Here is a 17,411-nt window from a genome sequence, read left to right on the forward strand (position 1 = left end):
ATCAATTGTCATTGTTTATTCATTCTTGATTAACTTGTTGTATTTACATACATTTATCTTATATTTAGGTAAAAGATTTACATTCTTGTGCATGTTTGTTTTAAGTTACACTGGTCAGCACATTTTAAACGCTGTAATCAGAGTGTAGTTTGCTGAGATATCTGAAAAATCTGGGTTAATAGCAAATTAAGTAGTTAGTAGAATTTATCGCAGCTTAATCCTGTAGAAATGTATCACTGGGTTTTAAAATTTTGTTGGCCTGTGTTAATTAACATATCACACTATTATATAACACACACTGGTTAATAATCTGCTGAAATTTAAAACATAAATAAATTTTAAAAAGATCTACAAAAGAACATATCCATCAGGCCTATACAAATATACACATGTCTTATGTGATGCGAAAAGAGAACTTAATTCGTATTTATATATTGCAAACAAGTTGAGTCTCTATACATCTACAATCTCATTGAATAAGTTTTCTATTGATATATCCTTTCCATAAGTTTTGTAGTCATTTAACGATGTGTGTCACTTTAACGACAAACGAACAATGATCTTAACAAGTTTCTATACTTTATCAGCACCTATCGATGTTGTTTTCCTTATACAAAGTCAAGACACAAAACAACATAATGAATTAAGTTAAAATCTAAAGGAGAATATAAACAAACAATCCATGGAATTACAACCGAAATATAGAATTAGATAACATGTACTGCATGAACTATTCAATTACCCAGGAGACTGGACAATACATAATTTAATACCAAAACTAGTGTTACTCCAAAAGAACATGAACACGAAAATGAGTACAACTGCGAATACTAATTAACAAATGGAAATAATCAGTGACAACACAAGATGGATGGTATTTTTTTGTGAGGAAAGGACAAATGTTTATTAAGGTTAATTATGGAAAAACTAAATGATGAAAATCACAAAAATCGCAAGTGCTTTATTTATATTGATTTGTCAATAACTACACAGGACAACAAAATTTTAAAAAAGTCGAAACCCAAATACATTGCTATTTGCATTTTAGTTTTTTGGACACGATATATCAAAACCCTGATATGATGGAGAAGTTCTGAGGCCAGATTTGAATGTTTGTTCAATCCTTCAAAGAAGTATACTTTGCAAAGCATTGGTTTCTGGGTTAAACATTTGTTTGCCTGTGTTATAGGCAAAGATATATTTTAAATTCTTAAATTTTACTTTTATTTCTTCTACCAGCTTTTATATTTGGGACATGCATTATATGATAGTGAGACTACAATCATACATCATTTTGCATTTCTTGAAAATTCTAAATGGTTTAAGTACCCGCTGCTGCGGGCTGGAGTAGTTTTTAGGTTAGGTTACGTGGGTTGTTCGCTAGTAAGCTTGTTAACTCGGTGGCCTTGTGGCCTTATACCCTTAGAATTGCTATTCCCTAATATTGAGAGAATGATTTCCCTCCCTTCTTTCGTTGACTACTTGGTTCGTTTGGCCTCCGTGAAAACCAGACGGTTCTTCTAATAAAACCAATCATGTTTACTACTGACGTATCTCTGAGACAGTCCAGATCATGGAAAAGAGATCTACGAAGATAGATCATTTCTAGTATGTCACTATCCAAAAGGTAAGTTTATACAATCGGATCAAAAATATGAACTTACCGGGTTTTCTGAGTATCCATATTGTTTAAAATACTTTACTAATTCTTTTTAAACAAATTAAAACAGTATTGCCAATATCTACGAAAATCATAATAACAAAAAACAATTATAAATCTCGGAATTTAGTATTGATGCCGCCCATGAGTTGTCTCGATTCGTTTATGATAATTTACGAATTTCAACGACAACGAATAAATCACGTACCACAACTTCATCTAATGATTCCTACCTACCGCAATCTGACTTTCATACGACAACTATTAAAGCGAACCTATACAACTATAATCCTCGTATGAATAAACAGAAACAGAAAATAATTTTAAAGAAAGCTTTATACATTTGCCCTGAGGCCACATGGGAGACCGGAAGTATGAAGAACAACAAAAACAAGGACTATAATGATAATGAAACATATACCATGTATGGTGAACAAACAACAAATGCAGCATTATCAATGACATGTGTAAGTAGCCGTGAGAAGAATTGCAAAAACGTATAAAATACATATAAACTTCTTCATTTAAACCTAAAAATTTCAGTCAGGTATAGCAAAAGCGTTGCTTGCTTTTTCTCCAGCATTTGAGAACATATAATAAATATTTAATTAAATAAATTTTCCTTTAAGACTTCAATATATGAATGTCAAGTTGACCTTACAAAAATTACCTTTACAAAATGTGATAGATAATTAAAAACTTAAGTTTTGATATAAATACATTATTTTCACACCTTTACTAAATCGCTTCTATGACCTGATACAATGTGAAGACACAATAACAAAGTTAAACATTCTTCTTTTACAACTTTTAAATTAACAGTGAAGCAATTTATATCGCTGTTACAACATGTTTAAAGTATTATCAAGAACGTTTACTAATAATACATAACACCTGGGCACAATACGCCAAACATGTCAAATATTTTAGTGATTTATAAGATAAGATATGATATCAGTTCAAAGCCTTTACATCAACCTTTGGCCACGCAAACCAATAACCCTCTAATAGTGACAAATGGGTAGTTTAACCCTTCTGTCACTTACATTTAGCTCAAGGTTCGAATCTTGAGTTGCATGTTAGTCCGCTACATCATTACCCTGTACAGTGCAGTGTTCTGGTATCCAACACAGACTTATAGTAAACAGCCTCACAATATCACTTAGAACACATCTACATTCTGCGATTTGGTACAGGTGCACCGTATAACATATGTATATGTAAATATTCTAATTGCAGTTTGATATACATATAGTATATGTGTTCGTAACAGTTACGCCACCTTCCAGATCACTAGGATTGCCATTTGGAGAACGCAGCATTCATTAGGGATTCTCAAAGTTCTTTTTATGTCCACGTCATCAATTTAGACACCGGCACCATCTTGGATACTTCGCTGAATACTGCATACTCTTTAAACAGCTTATCGTATCTACTCCATTCTTCCCTATCGGATATCTAATATGTTTTGAAATTCTACTAGAAATGTTATCCTGATCTTATACATCCATTTCGTATAAGATTTTTGTGTGGTTACCACGCGAAGGATTTACCAATGTAACTCATAGAGCTTTAGCACAATCCTTACAGCTACACATCCCAAATAATAATCTATAGGGATCAGATATTGTTAGATATTCAAAGCATCCTGTGGTGTACTTTTTTCGGTGCCTGTGATGTCTTATTTTGTACCTGTGATGCTCACCTTTGTGATGCCTAGATAAGTACTTCTAAATCCAGTTTATCATATCAGGCCGCAGAACAAAATTTTTCGCCAATGAAATTCTTGCAAGTGTAGTAGATGTTGAGTCTCCTTCTTCAATCTTTAATGAGAATTTTTCTTCCATGATAATTTATTATTTAGAATGGTAGCTAAATACTTAGCTACACTAGATAAACTTTACTCAACACCATCTAACGTAGGAAGCCTAAAGTCATCTATCTTGTTCTGTCTGGTAAAGCATGCTAGTTCAGTTTACAGAAAGTCCTTTTTTATCACTGATTATGGATAAAAATGTTCTCTTAAACATTAACACTACATCATACGCATATACGACAATCTTTCTACATTTGGATTCAAACTGCCTTAGAATTGCGTTAATCGCTAATAACAATAGGATGGGAGATAGTACTCCTCCCTTTGATGTTCCTCTGATAACCTTACACCTAACAGTAATCTTCTAGGTTTCAATTGATCAGCGAATCTCTAATCACTCCAATCTCAATGTTATTGAAAGCTCCCTTGAAATAAATTTTTAGTATATTTTTATGATAACACAATACCAACAATAAACACTGGCATACCAAATGTAGAGATGGAACATTGTGCTAAAACAATACAAATTCTAGAATTAGCTCTGAGGAATATTGAAGACAATAACAAACAACACAGACTATATCATGTTAATCAAGCAAAACATGAGAATCATCAAATACAGTGATTATTCCTTACTGATGATGATACTTTATTAAGGTATGTAAGTGATAGTCAGTTGATTGTAAAGTATATATGGCAATGAAATCAAAAAGTTCAAATTAAATAAATTTTATTTAAATGTTTAGCTTGATTTTATACGTATTTGGCTCATTGATTTCAATATTAAACCAAATTGTGATAAAAAATATTTTGATGGCATTTTAATCTTCATTGTTTAGAGGATCTATATGATTTCCATTCTATACACAGTTTTCAAAAGAACGAATGTCTGTGGTTAACTAACAAAAATTTTCTTGAACTGCCATCAATATTTCAGCGATTGTCAGTCTTATTTCTTTATCACTTCTTTCAATGATATACAATTTTCACATACAAACATCATTAAACTTTAAAAATGTTTCGCCATCATTATGAATTTTTTTCTCTTTTCTGGTTTACGTTCGCGTTTCAGGTGTTTGCCAAGTACTTGGTTGCTTTATTTCAATGAATGAAATTTATTTGGGTGAACGCTACGGCTATCGTTTATATGCTGAAGATGGCTTCAATTATATTACGGGTGGTGGTGGCATTGCATTATCATTGCCAGTGGTTAAACTTATTTTGCAGCATTGTTCGTGTCCTTCAGCTACGGCGCCTGATGATATGATTTTGGGCTCTTGTTTGCATTCACTTCAATTGAAAGCTTTGCACTCGTCAAGGTTTCATCAGGTAAGTTTAAATTTGCATTCGTTCATTAATATTTTATTAAACTTTAAATTTTTTCATATAATAACTATACATGATATATTTTCTTTTCATTTTAGGCTCGCCCTAATGACTATCCCTTGGAGTTACTGCAGCAAGAGCCGCCAGTTTCGTTTCACAAATTTTGGCAACTTGATCCAATTGAAGTCTACAGTGAATGGTTTGCCGCTGAGGACCATCAGCTGATAGCTAAGGAAAATCATGTACATGAAAATCTTATTGATTTGGATTATAGTTCCAAGAATCGTAAACTGTTAGCCAAAACGGAACCCTTCAATTTAAATGAGATTCCTGTTACTTTAGATTCCTGTTGATCTTTAATCAAGTGTTTTTTTGTTATCTATGTAAATAAATAAGAAGCAATATATTTTTCTAAATAATACCTTTTTCTCAAAAATTATGAAAAAATGTCCCAAGGTGAGTTAGGATCTGAACAATAACTGGATTTTTGAAGTCACTTATGTGCCTTAGGGTATAGATGTTTAGTTTCAATAAAACTTATTTATGATGAAAGTCATTGCTATACTGGCATTTTGAAGCATGTTAGGAGTTTTTAAGTTATTTTATGAAGAGGACTTTATATGAGGAGTAGACCCAATTATGAACCAATTGTGTAGTTTCTTTAAAAACTTTTTATTTCCATAATTGCATCGTTGGGTACAAAAAGCTAGTTGTATATAATGATAAAAATTGCTTCCTTTAATAGTTAAGATTTTTTTACAATAATATTTTGAAACCTAAAACTAAAAATTTCTGTTTTAAACAGTTGTTTGTCACCGCATATTTACGTTCAAAACTTTCACCATTAGCCATTTACAAATATGGTGGTCATGTTTATGCAGCCATTTGGCCATTACTTTAATTTCGATATTATTTTTGTAAAGTAGAAAAAATATAAAACAGCAACTAGTGATTATTTAAATGGCTGTGACAAACAAGGTTTTAATAGAAAGTGCGTGCAGAGGAATGTTTTTGTGTGTGTTGGCAACATTTTTAAAATTTGAATTTTAAAGGAAATTATTTTTAAATATAAGTTTAGGAAACAATTTAAAATAACGTAATCAATCACTAACAGTACTTGCTATGAGTAAAACGCAAAAAATAATCGATATTTCTTTGAATTTGTCTAAATTAGATTTCTATATTCGGCTGTGCCGAATCTTATATACCTTTTAGCATAGTGTGTTAAACAAAAAACATCCCCATTCATATGTTCTCGCTTACTCCCGGATCTACATGCAAAATTTCATGTTACTAGGTTCAATATTATGAAGAACGAAAAAGTACCAAAAAATCACCTTTTACAGGTTATCACTAACTCCAGGCCCTACATGCTTATTTTATGTTTCAAGCCAACAACAACAAACAGTTTCCTCCGTAACATGTTGCTCTGTTTTGTCTTTATAAGAAAACCATTACAATAACAAAATTTACCGTATGCGTATGTCTGTTGTTGTTGCTTGTTATTATTATACCCTTAAACTTCGTAAGAAGGGTATGAATGCCGAAGTACTTTACGTACCCTTCAATCTTCAATAAAGAAATCAGGTGGCAATTTTTGTACATGGCTAAGCCGGTACATGTACAAGCACTTTGCTGAAGTACTCGAGCTATCCAATCTCTTACCAAAGTAGCCCCGTTGGGAAAGGACAGGTGTCATGAGCAAACTCAATCTAACCCCGACAAAGGAAAAGGCAATCACTTGTTAGAGTCAATAGAAGGGGCGTACCCAACATCAGGTGAAAGCACTCTATTGATGTTATGATGAATGCTCATGTCCCTATTAAACTTTCTCATCGTCTAAGGACTCATTCCTGGACCTTTTCAAGTCGCCTAACCACACCACTGAGATGGATTCTGTTGGTTTGGCAACAGCAACTAGATAAGTACATATTTGGTGGCCCGAAATACCCAAGATAATAAATCTTCATGAAACGATTTGTAACAAAGGATGTAGGAATTTCCAAAGTCAACTGAACCCAATAATTGCACCGACAAATAGTCGCGTAGCATGAATCAATATATTCTGTTGAGATGGCAACAGCACCGAGAAACTTCACCGAAGCTTAAAAAGACATACTAAATCAGTACTAGTCTCCAATATATGGAGACTTTCCCAATCTTTCACTAATTTTTGCATCAGTTCCATTTCCCATCATCATAAAGATATTTCTACGGAATGACAGGCAACTACTGAAAGCTAACCTGACAATTCTCCAGCATATACCGGCTCCCTACTACACGACCGGTAAAAAATACCGATCGGGAATCCAGCATATGCTGCTTTGTACATAGAAATATATCATTTGAATAGAGAATTAGCCAACGCATTATATATAGGGTATATCAGCCCTTCAACCAACAATCTCTTCCCGCGAATTTGGGTTTAAACCACAGCTACTACGTGGATCCCGAAGGAACCTCAACCAATTGACCAGTCAGGACAAGTCCTGTGGACAACTGGCCACTCGTAGTACCAGATTATGTGGTTCTCTGGTTAGATCTCATGTCAAATCATACCAAAGACTAGGCGAGGAGTGAAGTGACATCAACAGTTTATAGTCCCGGCAGACTAAAGGCACCTCTCTCCTCCCGGATTGCAATACATCATCGAGGAAACATGCCCGGGGTCCCCGTATGAAGGGTACAATGAATGTCGAGAGTTTAACGTGAACACCTGCCTAATTTCACGGTGGTCTTTTTCATCCACTGGGTAGACTAGAGACGGTCTACCCGCGCCCCTGAATTCTTCAATGAAGAACTCAGGTAGCAATTTTTGTACATGGCTGAGCCGGTCCATGTACAAGTCGTATGAAGGGTACATATAAGTTTGTCATTCCGTTTGAAATTTCGATAATATATGAAGTATATTTATTCTGGATCCTTATAGATAGCGAAGTCAATTTAGCCATGCCAATTTAGTCTGTCTGTTCGTATGTATGTTGAAATCAGATTTCAGAAGACACTAGACATCTACGAGATCCGAATCTTGAATAATTCTATCAGACATACGGTCGAATAGAACGCTACTTAAAATCAGCAAATTTGGTCCATAAATAACGAAGATATGGGCAAAAATCTGAGACTACCTCTGAAAATTTCATCAAAAATTGAGATTTTTCGTTCATGCACAGATAAAAATAGTAAACAAACAAAATGAAAACACATAACCTTACGGAAATTTAACATGTAGGGCCTTGATTATGTGATAACCTATAAAAGGGGACTTTTTGGTACCTTTTTGTTCTACAAAATTTACTTTTTTAATTTTCTGTCATATTGAAACATGTAATAAAGTGAGTGAGAGCATATAAAAGGGGACATATAAAGGGGACAAAAGTTACTTTTTAAATTTTCTGTCATACTGAAACATGAAATAAAGTGAGTGAGAACATATAAAAGGGGACTTTTTAGTACTTTTTCCTTCTTTATGAACCTAGCAACATAAAATGAAACACTACCCTTTAACTTTAAGATATATTGACAGTTCCATACACAAATTGTCTTAAATGGAAAAATAACTACCGGTTAAACGATAACTGGAGGTGGTGAAAATGTAGGCAAGAGTCCTATGTTAGTGAAAATCTGCAGGAAATGATTTTTGGTATTATTTCGTTCTATGGCTGGTATTTTTGGCTGCTATGCACACAGGTAGCACCCTGATTGATTGAAAAGCTTTCTGGTACTTTTTTGTTTAACGACTGGTATTTTTTGATTTTTTGTAATAAAATTCGTACTGACTGTTTTTGTTTAACACATCATGTTTAAGGGTATATAAGATTCGGCACAGCCGAATATACAGCTCTTCCTTGTTTTCATTATAAATGCCATCAAATACATGGTATGCGTATGTATTTATATGTATGTGGTCAACATGAATAATATTGTCAATTCGTTACTAGCACTACACGTCGTATGAGTTATTAATTTCTAAAATATATTATTTATCAAGTATACGTTGTGAAGTTCAATCACTGATTTTGCCACTTGGTAGTTTATTTCAATAGTGAATCCTATTCGTTTTCCTCTTTTTTATACACATTAACCGCAAATTTGAAAATTTTGGAAACAATGAAGAAATAGTTATCTAAACTCCTTTGGACAATTTTTGCTAGGACTAATAGGTGAAAAGTTACACTCATATGAATTAAAACCGGTATGACCAAGATGTCCAACTTTGACCCCCTCTAAGTAGGCAGTACTTAACCGATTTGAAAATTTGTGTCTGACCTACTATACAATAGTACTAATCATAGTGCAAATTTCGTCAAAATCTATTTTTTGAGTTGGGTTACTTGACATGAAATTGCCCATATAACAAAATATTTAATATTCTTTATGTACATGTTTTACAAATTACATGCTTAAAGTTCATGGTTTCTTGTTCACACACAAAAAAGGGGGAGTAAAATAAACAAATAAATGCTATTTATACTATCAGATCTTAACGAATTTAGTTCAAGTAAAAGTAAAAAATAGAGTCTGATAAGGTTAAATGCTTTTTAGCTTAATCGACTATTAATAAAAGTAATGACATTTTCTCTAGCAATAACAAAATCAGTAACATTTTTTTCTTGAGTATGGGAAAGTATTTGTGTACTTATTAAAGAAGTTAATACCTGTACCTCTCCTATCATAATCCTTAAACACACTTAATAAAGTCGTGTTATAAAAATTACAAGTGTTTAATCAATAATCAAGATAAATGCGGACATACAATATCTGATATATATCCAGCAAGAACTTACATTGAAAAGTACTTACCACGCTCGGTTACAAATGAATACTTAAATAAGTACTTACAAATGGAGACTTAAAACTTGTTTTGTTGCTCAACCCTGTTCCTCTTGTTCGTTAGTTCGCTATCTTTCCCACGACACCACTGCTTTGTTAATTTCATCGTTCGTGAAATAATGTTTGTCACATAAATAAATATTTTCTTTTTGTGTGTGTGTGTGTGTAGCCATTGCTAGCGCGCGATCAAAGAAAAGCGGCAAAACTTACAATAAAGTGCTTGCTTATCCGATTATCAGCTTCAGGCAACAAACTAAATCATTCGAGTTATTGATATCAACACATCAGTTAGTACAGATCATAGAACTCTGTAGCGAATAAAAGAACGAAAGAAATATGTATAAAAGTATAGTAATCCCATCCCAGTATATTAATATAGAGTATAATGAGATCATAGCGCAAAATTTAAAATATTATTTGTGATACAGAGTGTAGAACTTCAATATTATTAGTTTGCTGCAAAATAATAATTTTACGATATTTGTATCATTCACTAATCAATAAATTTATCAATTTTAATTGCAATTCTTATAGTTTATAAAGTAAAATATATAAATGTGTTAAAAATAGAATAAAATATAATTATTTATATTTACTTTGATACATTGCAGTTTAGATCTTAAAATAAAAATATCTTCTATATATTTTATTCATCTCCAATTAAGTAAATTTGTTTATTTTGCATTTAATTAAGTTTATATTTTATTTATTCGTGTTATCGATGATTTACTGCAGTGATAATTGAATACAAGTCAAGGAAAATCAAAGTGTTCTAGTGCTTTTGTATAATATTCAATATTTATACAATAAATATATAAAAATAAATATGAAGTCCAATTGCTCAGTACCTGTAGAATTAAATATATGTCTAGTATCTGTCTAATCTATAAAAATATGACCACGCATTGGAAAGCATTGATCTCAGTTATGATGATTTATATAAGCTAAGGTGGACTGAAGATTTTATTATGTTACAAAGAATGCATTTAATTTACAAAATGGTAAATTTGTGCTTAATTTACAATTGATTCACTGAATATGTACATTTCCACAAACAGACAATAGAAGTGAGCAATTGCAATTGTTTATCTATTCTTAATTAAGTTTATTGTTTTCTGTGCAAATATAGAAAAATAACAATGTAATACATATATATGTATAAATGTATGTATGTATAAAATGAATACGTCAATAAAATTGCCAAAGAAAAACCAACTTTGTTTTGGTATTAAAATAAAATTTGTTACCTTTCTATATATTTGTAAATAACTGTAACCAAACAACGACAGGTTGCTCAAAATTAATTTACTATATTTTATCATGGTGTTTATTCTAACTACGTTCACTTTAAAGGACAACTAGTTATTGATAAATAACTTAAATATTTCGGAATTAAATAAAAAACTCACTTAATAAATTGCATTTTATTCTTCATTCATTCTTTCATTTCAATCGTGTTAAAACAATATTGCTGATATCTACATACATTTATCAATAACAATACATCAATAATATCAAAAAGTTAAAAAGAAAAACAAAATAAAACATCCTTACAACATGTTCTTCTAATGGTTCGAACTTTAAACTTTTCCACTGCAACTACTAATGCAATTCCGGAGATAAAACAAAAATATGATATAACAAGTAAGAAATTTTAGTCGGGCGAGGCCGACTATATAATACCCTACACCTGTTACAAAAATAAAATGTGATTTAGTTTTCATAATAAAGCATTTAGTTGAATTGCACCTTGCCTTGAATTGTGGACATTTAAGTCAAATTTTGAAGGGGGATTTGTATAGGAGCTATGGTCAAATGAGACCCTATCATTATAAAATTCATGAGAGTCATCAAGGCTAGTATAGAACTTGGTTTTGCAGCGTTTTGTCGAGATACGAGTATATTAAATATAATTATAAACTTAAAATCCCTATTCGTCGGGTTCAGTTGTATGGGGACTAGGTGAAATAATAGACCGATGTTAACCATCTTCAATAGGCTTCGTCCCTGGAACAATAGAAGATCATGTGCCAAATTTCATTGAATTGTCTTCAAAATTGCGACCTGTAGTTTGATTACAAAGTTTACAAGCCCTATTCGGGGGTTCAGTTGTATGGAGGCTAGGTGAAATAATGGACCTATATTAACCATTTTCAATAAGCTTCGTTTCTGGGACAATAGAAGATCATGTGCCAAATTTTATTGAATTATCTTCAAAATTGCGACCTGTAGTTTGATTACAAGGATTACATGGATGGACAGACGGACGGACGGACATAGCTAAATCAACTCAGAAAATGATTCTAAGCCGATTGGTATACTTAAAGGTAGGTATAGGACCAATATTATTGTGCGTTACAAACATCAGCACAAATCCAATATACCCTCCCCACTAAAGTGAAGTAGGGTATAAATACATATGCATGTGCCTTGCGGCCACCGTAACACAGTGGGGCAGAATGGAAATTTTTTGGAAATAAATCTGGCATTTCTAAACGGCTGATCCGATCGGGATAAAATTTGGCGTGAGCGTAGCCAAGGAGTATTCGAGTTTAAGTTTTGAAGATGAACCCTGCAGATGCCCCAGGGACGGCGCTGTGGCGGCTCAAAGTAGGGTACCTACGACATGTAAAATTTTTAAACTCGTGCCATTTTTTTGTTTTTCACCAAAATACAAAGATTTTTATATTTTGTCAAAGCGCTCGACGAGATCTTGAAAAAACATGCTTGGACATACTGCTTATCTCTTATAATATCCGAGTTATAGGCATTTAAAAATTTAGTGATACAAAATTTACCATACCTTAGTCCGCCTTTTTTTGAATACCGGGCGTAATTTTGGACCAAATGGTCTTGTTAGTTAGACAACAAAATTTCCAATAATATACAAAAAATTTCAGATCAATATTGTTTACAGATCCAAAAATATACGTTTTTTAATTTAAAAATTCAAAAAATTTTAGATTTTTGGCGTTTTTTTGCCAAAAATATGTCTTAACTCTTTTATTAATAAAATAAAATTTTTATTAAGAACATATAATAATTTTATAGTTTTCTAAAAGGTATCTTTACGCAGAAGGCTTTGGCGTAAAAAACTTGTCCTATTTTTTGAAAATGTTGCCACTGCGTCCTTCCGAATATGACCTATTTTTTATCAAAACTTCAACTTTGGGCGACATGTTCTAAAATCCCAAAGCTGGGATCAGAAAACTGAAAGCAGTTTTGGAAACCTCAATATGTTTTCTATTTACTCCAAAAGTATTTTCCCAGCCCTGAAAGAAATGTGGATCCTATGGGCAAAAAAGTAAAAAATCCCATTTTTGGGATTTTCATTCCTATTTTTGGGAATTGCGGGATGCCCTTTGACCTTTTCAATTTTTTTTTTGCATATTCTTATTTGAAGTGTCAAATTTAACAAGCGTTTCATTGAGTTTTGTTCATAAATAAAGATTTTGTCATATATTACATATTTGTTTAATTTCTAAAACTATGATTTATATCAAAATTTTAATAGGATCGCAGATAGCTACAACAATTTAGTCCATATTTATCCCTTAATATCATTTTTTAGTTAGATATGGAAATTCTCGACCCTTTACAAAAAATTTCAAGCCAATACTCAATTACATTCAAAAATATGTTCATTTAAACCTGTGTCCTTTAATTTCATCTTTTTCATATTTTAGTATTAAGTATGACAGCACATATTTAAATCTTATATTTACCTATTTTTCTATTTGTTATAATTGAAAGGTCCTATTATGCTTAAATTTTCAAAAATTTATAACTATTTTTTACCTAAATTTTTTCGACAGATCATTTCGTTCTGTTTCGTTTATGATCATGTAGGTAAAAATGTACAGGTAATGATAATTTCGATTCATTCACTAATAAGAAATATCAATGACTGAATTACAGGTTATAGTAATATAGTCCTAAATGTTAATAGGTAGACAATTCGTAATTTTTTACTTTGGAATACCTGTATCGGAAATGACAAGAATTGGTATATAAGTAAACTTCTCAGATTTTAAGTACCATATTTAATAAATCTACAATGAAGATTACATTAAAGTACGAAGAGTTGTGTTCCGTTTTATGGAGTATATCTTCAAAAGGGCCAGAAAGAATTGAAGACATTTCAAATTATATAAAAACTACATATAGTAGAAAAGTAGACAAAACAGGCATATCAAAAATTGAAAACTTTTTGAAACTTTTTGATGTAAAAAGTAAGTCTGTGGATGGAAATCAAAAGAAATTTCGATTAAAATTTTGTAGTTGGATGGAAACTACTACGGAAATCTCAACTTACAACACATCAATAGGAGCGCCTTGCAAGTCATACGAAGACTTATGTTCAAGGTAAAAAAAAGAGGGTCACACAAAAACTTTTTTCAATCTCAAATGAGGAAATTGCTGATACATTTAACGAAATGCTGAAAAAGGAAAACCAACATATGGATGTCGTACATATTGCAACTAATCTTCCTAATGCATCACCAAGACGACTTAAGCGAATTGTGGAAAGTATACCAACTCCAACATCATAATCAAGTTTTACTGAAGAGGAAGCAATAGCGCTTATGTTGGAACTGGGTCTCAGTCGAAATAAGTACCAAATATTAAGGAAAGCTCTGCATGAAAAAGGACACAATATATTACCATCATACAAGGCGATCCAGGAAAAAAAAAACAAACTATCCTACTAAATCAACAAAAAATAATGAAGAATTGAAAGAACTGAGAGCTGCGGAAAAAAGCGGAATCCAAGAAGAATTTAAAGTTCAGATGGGATTAAACATCGACAAACCACTTTCAAGTTGCGGTAGTACAAATGACGGTAATACGGCGAGAAGGTTTTTTCGTGATTTTGAAATTACTTCAAAAATAACTGACAAGGAGTTGCTTCGAAGAGTTAACACTATTTTAATGGCACTGAATAGTAAACATAAAATTAATGGAAATCGATTTGGGGAATATACATCTGAAATTTCTAAATTACTTGTATCTCTGTATCCATGGAGGGAACTAACTAATCGAGTTTTTAAGCATGTTCAACTAGTCAGCTCAAGAAAATGCTCCAGGCAATCACAGAATGAAGATATTTTTAATAGTTTACTTTTATCTTCTGATCCTGTTTTTTCAACTATGCGAAAAAGATGGATTTGTTATGAAACTCTATCATCTCAAAACAAGGAAGATTTAAAGGACTTATATTACCTTCTGGATATGTATACCGATATGACAGATTATTTTATAGAAAATAAGTAGTGTTAGGAATTAACAATATAAGTAGGTTGTAAGAATTAATTGTATTATGTTTAAGATAAACAGTTCAAATAAAAAAAGCTATTATACTAACTGATGATATTGTATTAAATTGTGTTTTATATTTCGGTGGGCGGGAAAGGTAATTTGTGTGGGGTGATTTAGGTGTTGTTGTGCGTGGCTCATAATAAAATTATAATTTTTTTTATTTTATATACAATATTATAATAAAATAATTAACTAAATAATTTTTAAAAATTGTCCAAATATTTTATTCAACACCAAATGTATGTTCTGTCATACTTAATACTAAAATATGAAAAAGATGAAATTAAAGGACACAGGTTTAAATGAACATATTTTTGAATGTAATTGAGATATTGGCTTGAAATTTTTTGTAAAGGGTCGAGAATTTCCATATCTAACTAAAAAATGATATTAAGGGATAAATATGGACTAAATTGTTGTAGCTATCTGCGATCCTATTAAAATTTTGATATAAATCATAGTTTTAGAAATTAAACAAATATGTAATATATGACAAAATCTTTATTTATGAACAAAACTCAATGAAATTTTCAACGCTTGTTAAATTTGACATTTCAAATAAGAATATGCAAAAAAAAAATTGAAAAGGTCAAAGGGCATCCCGCAATTCCCAAAAATAGGAATGAAAATCCCAAAAATGGGATTTTTTACTTTTTTGCCCATAGGATCCACATTTCTTTCAGGGCTGGGAAAATACTTTTGGAGTAAATAGAAAACATATTGAGGTTTCCAAAACTGCTTTCAGTTTTCTGATCCCAGCTTTGGGATTTTAGAACATGTCGCCCAAAGTTGAAGTTTTGATAAAAAATAGGTCATATTCGGAAGGACGCAGTGGCAACATTTTCAAAAAATAGGACAAGTTTTTTACGCCAAAGCCTTCTGCGTAAAGATACCTTTTAGAAAACTATAAAATTATTATATGTTCTTAATAAAAATTTTATTTTATTAATAAAAGAGTTAAGACATATTTTTGGCAAAAAAACGCCAAAAATCTAAAATTTTTTGAATTTTTAAATTAAAAAACGTATATTTTTGGATCTGTAAACAATATTGATCTGAAATTTTTTGTATATTATTGGAAATTTTGTTGTCTAACTAACAAGAAAAAACTGAGTCCATTTGGTCCAAAATTACGCCCGGTATTCAAAAAAAGGCGGACCAAGGTATGGTAAATTTTGTATCACTAAATTTTTAAATGCCTATAACTCGGATATTATAAGAGATAAGTAGTATGTCCAAGCATGTTTTTTCAAGATCTCGTCGAGCGCTTTGACAAAATATAAAAATCTTTGTATTTGGGTGAAAAACAAATAAATGGCACGAGTTTAAAAATTTTACATGTCGTAGGTACCCTACTTTGAGCCGCCACAGCGCCGTCCCTGGGGCATCTGCATGGTTCATCTTCAAAACTTAAACTCGAATACTCCTTGGCTACGCTCACGCCAAATTTTATCCCGATCGGATCAGCCGTTTAGAAATGCCAGATTTATTTCCAAAAAATTTCCATTCTGCCCCACTGTGCGTAAGCACAAACAACAAAAACAAGAAAAACGTGAGATGCATGTGACATACATATGTATTTTGAACAACTAAGAAATGCAGTTTTATCAATGACATATACATCGCTCATTTACTACAAGACTGTTATAAGCCAAAATTCAGGTTTTTTCTTGTAGTAAATGACCAAACTCAGAAACAAGTAAAAACAAGTAAGAAAGTATAGTCGGGCGTGGCCGACCATATGATACCCTACACCAGTTATGAATATTAAATGTGATTTATTTTTCATAATAAAGCATTTATCTTCAATATTCCCTTGTTCCGATACATTTAAGCAATTTATGGATGAAAATCTAATTTTCTGAAAGAGGCTTTATATGGGGGCTAGGGGCAAATATGGACCAAGCCCGATAAAATTTTGTGAATATATTTATATTTACATAATATTTTATTGTGCTAAATTTCATCGCGATATTTGTGTTTATAAGTTAATTTGGGACATTCAAGTAATTTTCTGAAGGGGACTTTGTATGGGAGCTAGGGTCAAATGGGGCCCGATCTTTATGAAATTTGGCAGGGTCATCCAGACTTCTATAGAACTTAGTTGTGCCGCATTTTATCGATATATCTGTAAATTTAACAAAATTATGAGCTCAAAAGCCCTTTTCGGGGGGTTCTGTTCTATGGGGGCTAGGTGAAATAATGGACCGATTTCAACCATTTTCAATAGGCTTCGTCCTTGGGTCAAATAAAACGTGCGTGCCAAATTTCATCCAATTATCTTGAAAATTGCGACCTGTACCTTGCGCACAAGGTTTACATGGACAGCCAGCCAGCCAGCCTGCCAGACGGACGGACGGACGGACATAGCTTAATCGACTCAGAAAACGATTCTAAGCCGATTGGTATACTTTAAGGTGGGTCTAGGACGAATATTTTTGTATCTTACAAACATCA

General features: G+C 32.0%; 2 pseudogenes; both read left to right on the forward strand.

The window, feature by feature from the left end:
* The first annotated feature begins 556 nt into the window (after nucleotides 1–556).
* On the forward strand, nucleotides 557–5,155 carry LOC119603783 (annotated as a pseudogene).
* Nucleotides 5,156–5,248: 93 nt separating this feature from the next.
* The window catches only part of LOC119603784, a 34,444-nt pseudogene continuing 22,281 nt past the window's right edge, over nucleotides 5,249–17,411 (forward strand).

The sequence above is a fragment of the Lucilia sericata genome, unplaced genomic scaffold (assembly GCF_015586225.1).
Source record: "Lucilia sericata isolate MDLA Ls3-8-SP2 unplaced genomic scaffold, ASM1558622v1 Contig000336F_arrow, whole genome shotgun sequence".
Lineage (NCBI taxonomy): Eukaryota > Metazoa > Arthropoda > Insecta > Diptera > Calliphoridae > Lucilia > Lucilia sericata.